This window comes from Eumetopias jubatus, unplaced genomic scaffold (assembly GCF_037043125.1).
Source record: "Eumetopias jubatus isolate StellerSeaLion01/CBP00866 unplaced genomic scaffold, mEumJub1_p1.0 scaffold_17, whole genome shotgun sequence".
Classification (NCBI taxonomy): Eukaryota; Metazoa; Chordata; class Mammalia; order Carnivora; family Otariidae; genus Eumetopias; species Eumetopias jubatus.
The window spans coordinates 22538285-22544129 of record NW_028274823.1 but is presented as its reverse complement, the minus strand read 5'-3'; the positions used below and the strand labels follow the sequence as shown (position 1 = coordinate 22544129).

Sequence of the window (5845 nt, the reverse complement as noted above, 5' to 3'; positions counted from 1 at the left end):
TCTGGAAAACAGTATGGAGGTTCCTCAAGAAGTTAAAAATAGAGCTACCCTACAACCCAGCAATTGCACTAGTGGGTATTTACCCAAAGAATACAAACGTTGTGATCCGAAGGGGCACCTGCACCCCAATGTTTATAGCAGCAATGTCCACAATAGCCAAACTATGGAAAGAGCCCAGACGTCCATCAACAGATGAATGGATAAAGAATATGTGGTATATATACACAATGGAATATTACTCAGCCATAGAAAGAATGAGATCTTGCCATTTGCAATGACGTGGATGGAACTAGAGGGTATTATGCTAAGCAAAATAAATCAATCAGAGAAAGACAATTATCATATGGTTTCACTCATAGGTGGAATTTAAGAAACAAAACAGAGGATCATAGGGGAAAGGAGGAGAAAATAAAATAAGATGAAATCAGAGAGGGAGACAAACCCTAAGAGACTCTCAACTACAGGAAACAACCCGAGGGTTGCTGGAAGGGAGGTGGGTGGCGGGATGGGGTAACTGGGTGATGGACATTAAGGAGGGCACGTGATGTAAGGAGCACTGGGTATTATAGTAATTGATGAACAACTGAACTCTACATCTGAAACTAATGATACGCTATTTGTTAATTAATTGAATTTAAATAAAATAAGATAATAAAAAAAGTTCTCATTGCAAGAAAAACATTTTGCAGCTTTTTTTAAGGATGGGTGGTAACTAGACTTGTGGTGATCATTTCACAATGTATACAAATATTGAATCATTATGTTGTACACCTAAAACTAAAATGTTATGTATCAATTATACCTCAATTTAAAGGAAAAGAAAAGAATGGGGAAAAAGAAAAACTTCAATTTGATTCATTTTAGTAAATAAGATTATTATTTTATTACATTTAAATTCAACTCTAGTGGATTTCTTTTCAGTAGACAAGGGATCTTGTTAATGATTCTTCAAACATCATGCCCTAAGATATTTTCCTCCATGAGGGGTTTCAATATAAACTAATAATGTAGCTTATACTTCAGGGTCCCTCACAACAGCCCCCTTCCAAGGCCTCTTATTTCCTCATTCTAAAGAAATATCTACTTTTATTTTTACTTCGTTTTGTATTCATAGTTTTGTGGGTTTTTACCTTAAAAGGGTTCCACGAACTGTTAATATTTAGGCCCCACTAAACCTGTATCCTTCCCAGCCTTACTTTTGCATAATGCCTTGGCTCAGAGGGACTGGCAGAAATCTGGAAATGCCACAATGACTCTGCTTCCAGTAATTTATCCCCTCCTCCAAGCTTCCTAACTCACCTAAATGTCCTTGGAAATATAAAGTGGGAGTCATCACAAGTGGGAAAATTAGGCAACCACATTGGAAATTTGTCAGCATCAAAAAATTGGAGTGTGGGACAGAGTAGAAGCATGAAGATAGAATTCTGGGGAGAAAGTAGTTTAGGATTAATATCTTAGTGTTGTGAAGACTGACATAGTCCTTGACCCTAATTCTATGGTGGAAGTTAAGTAGAAAAATTAGGGTTTAAAAGAACAAATAGATAATTTACAACTCAGGATGATTGGAGACATTTAAAATGAGCAGTAAAGCAGAACACACAGATCAATTACTTGTTTTTTTTTTCTTGGCCATCACCAGAAAATAGAATTGTGACTTTTTTTCTATCTAAAATAGCTATTCACAAAGAAGAGTTGACACACAATCAAATATGAAATGAAATTTGACAGCAAAAAAAAAAAAAAACTATTAATTTTAAGTGAAGGAAGACATAGGAGGAGAGAGGCCTCTCTTTCTGATGCCCCACAAGAAGTGATGACATTTAAGAACTGAAGTAGAATCATTTAAAAATACCACTGGCTGTTGTGGGCTGGAATTGACTCTTGAATCTTTCACTGTCTGAGCCAAACCCTATCACACTTCATTACCTCATTAAGAATTCACCATAATGCCCACTTTTTATGGGTGAATTCTATAATTGGAATTATCTGGATTATCAGCAGGTGACCTGATAATTTGCACAACCTGCTCTATGCCTTCCCATGGATTTTCGATTTTCTTTATACATACTCTAGAAGTTTTTAGAAGAATTGTGGTTACACTTCCCATTGGTTTTGAAGCTCTGAAGAAAATGAACTAACCATTCTATTTCCTTTACCCCCTCAATAGTTCTATTCAGTTTGAGTCTATAAAAATTTTTGTTGAGCATGAATTATCTTATGATCCTTTTACATCACTGTGTTGAATATTTATGTATCTCTTGTAATGGTGTTTAACTTTTTCATATATTTATTCTGTGACTTCTCAGCTAGATGGTTCTTTTAATGAAAGCTATTATAAAATATTTGCAAATGTTAGACACTTCCAGAAATGCAGATATATGTATCATAGTGCTTACTGTACATTCATATAAATGATGCAATGGGGAATCTGAATATATAGAAGACTCAAAGCATGACTTCATGGTAAATGCCAGCATGAATCCTGTAAAACAGTGTTGATGCGTTTAAATGTCTTTATTCCAAGTAACGCAGAAGGAAAAAAACAAAAAACAAGAAACAGAACATAAGCATGTTCCTTTTCCTCATTTTTCCTGATTTATTTGCTACCATTTGAATAATGACAAAAATATTGACTATTACATTGCACTACAGAGACAACACAAAGCCAGCTCACCAAACTTCAGTGACTAAAATAAAAGGTAGCTTATATGGATAGCTAGAAAGCGGTGCCATTCCTGGCCAAAATATCTTGAAAGAAGAATGTGGTTATCCTTCAAATCTGGGGCCGTGGAAATTAAAGTGGACCCAACTTTCTAAAGACTATGCTGTCTCTTCCACCTAAAGCAGCAGCTTCTTGGCTCAATTAGCCAAATCATAAACCAGGTATTAGGAATGGCCTACACACACAACCTCTTCTAACTAAAAAAGCAAGACCATTGCTTCTCTGAACCACTATAGTTGTTCATGTAGATGCAGAATATTTAGCAAAACTATCATCTGTAGTAACATGGAAAAGAGAATATCTTATTCTTTGATCTAGAAAAGGAAATTTGTGGCCAGATTTCAAAAGTGCTAACTGGTTTCTTTAAGCTCCTTTTAATGGGATATGAATATAGAGAAATGAGATAGGAAGCAAAACAAGCAAAAAATAAAAATAAAACAAAACAAAATGCCCGAGCCTACTCAGTTTTCAAGAAAAAATTGTATAGGAAAATAAAGAAGCTAAGAATAGATTGGCTTGAAAGTAAGATTGTTTCTCATCCATAACCTCACTAGGTTATCTAGGATTCTGAAATTAAGAAATTAAGGAAAAATTGTTTAAAATATCTACAGTAAAGATTGAATTCAGTGGAGAAATACCTAATATTCAGGTATTCCTGGGAAAGGGAATGAAAGAAAAAATGCCTTTTAACACTACCCCTGTTAAGTCTTCTACTAGATAGCCAAGCCATCGCAAGGTGAGGGAAAAAAATTCAAAGACATCTACAATTTGAAGGAAAACATCAAGCTGTTATTACTCATAGATGACTTATTTACCTAGAACATAAAAGCAATTGTAGAAATATAAAATTAATATGCTCTTGATGAGTTTGTTAGATATAAGATCAATATACAAAATATTGGATTCTTCTGTTGCATTAAAATAAATGAAAAGTGCAATTAAAAATTGCTCCTAACAATAGCATCAAAAGTAAGTTTCTAAGAATAAATTTAAAGAAAGGTGTGCAAGATTACTGAACTGAAAACTTCAAAATTCTATTAAGATGCATTATGAAAGTCCTGGATGGACCATGTTCATAGGTTGAAAAAGTCAAAATGCAAATGTCACTTTTTTCTTCTCAAAGGTGTTTATTAAATATAGTAACATAATCCAAAACATGTGTTTTTCACCTTTTCATCATTAAAAATGTACTGCATCTCTTAGAAACCTATTTTAAAAAACATTTTGACTTTCCGGCCACCACCCGCTTCAAAATGGCTTCCCTCAGGGAGAGGCGTGGGCTAACGTCAAAGTATAGACTCTAAATCCTTCCTCGGATGGATCATACCGCAGAGTTCAGGAGATGGAAGGCGCAGTGTCTGAGCAAAGCTGACCTCAGCCGGAAGGGCAGTGTGGACGAGAACGTGGTAGAACTTGTGCAGCTCCTGAATGGGCGAGAACCGTACTTCACCACCAGTTCCTGCGCTGGGCGCATCATCCTCCTAGACGGGGATATAAATGGTTTTGAGGTTCAAAAGCAAAACCGTTGCTGGCTACTGGTTACACACAAACCTTGTGTAAAGGATGATGTGATGGCAGCTCTGAAGAAAGCAAATGGTGATGCCATTTTGAAATTTGAACCGCTCGTTCTTCATGTGCAGTGTCGACAGTTGCAGGATGCACAGATTCTGCATTCAGTGGCAATAGATTCTGGTTTCAGGAACTCCGGCATAACCGTGGGAAAGAGAGGAAAGACTATGTTGGCTATCCGGAGCACACATGGCTTAGAAGTTCCATTAAGCCATAAGGGAAAACTGATGGTGACTGAGGAATATATTGACTTCCTGTTAAAGATAGCAAATCAAAAAATGGAGGAAAACAAGAAGAGAATTGAAAGGCTTTATAACTGCCTACAGCATGCTTTGGAAAAAGAAAACATTACTAACGCACGTCCCAAAGAGAAAATCAAAGACAAAAAATAAATCATCGTATACTCGTAAGAAGGAAAGAAACCCAGAAGAAGCACACAGCAAATGTTTTACTGAAGAAAATGTTAAAGAATGTGAAAATGATGATGCCCTAGGAATCAGTGTTACTATCTTCCCTGAAGATTAATTACTAAGATTCGGTCTTGGTAGAATAATGTTTCTAATAGATAATACAAAGCTGCTCTTTAGAAGAGTATTTTAGTTTCTTGAGTATATGAGCCATTCAGAAAAGCAAGATTTATTCTTTCTCTATATTTGAGAGAAATCTTTAGCTTTTTAAAATAGCTCTGTATAATATTTGCTTATTAAATACCATCTGTTTTAGTCACATAGTGATTCATTGCAAAATTAAAATTGACTTTTTAATACCAAAAAAACATTTTGAAAAATATATGAATATTTTATATTTTGCAGATTGATTTTACATCTGAATAATGGTTTACAACAAGATAATTCTAGCTTTGTAGGATAAATAGAAGTAACATTTTCACTATGTTGAATTTACTAATATTTCTTAAGAAGGCAACAAAATCCTAAACCCAGAGGAAAATAAAATAAATTATAATGTATACAGTTTATACCTTTTGTCTATCAAAGGACATCAATAAGAGGGTGAAATGGCAATCCCCGTTTGGAAGATGATTTTTCCAAATGCATGTATCTGACAGAGGACTTATATTCTAAATCTATAAACAATAGCTGTAAATCAACAAGATTATGTTAAAAATAGACAATACCAATAGAAAAATGAAAAAACACCTTGAACAGACACTTTATAAAAGAAGATACCTGAATAATGAATAAAAATCTGAAAAAATTCACAATTTCTTAATTCACCAGAAAAATCAAAATTGAAGTTAATCAGTTTACTCTGTACACAAAAGAATTGCTAAGCTCTAAAAGATGACTATCAAGGGACCAGGAACAATGTGGATCATGCAGAACTCACACACTGCTGCTAGGAGTATACATTCGTGCAGCCCTTTTGTTATTTGGAAGTATCTAATACAGGAGACACATCTAACATACCCACACTAACTGACATATCCTTTCTACTCTTAATTTTACCCAGAGAAACACATGCATGTGCTTACCAAAATACCTGTTTTAGAATATTCATAAAAGCACAATTTGTAATATACATGCATAAGAAATT

General features: G+C 34.6%; 1 pseudogene; it reads left to right on the top strand.

The window, feature by feature from the left end:
- Window positions 1–4038: 4038 nt before the first annotated feature.
- LOC114203022 (tRNA wybutosine-synthesizing protein 3 homolog pseudogene) lies at window positions 4039–4816 on the top strand (annotated as a pseudogene).
- The last annotated feature ends 1029 nt before the right edge of the window (window positions 4817–5845 follow it).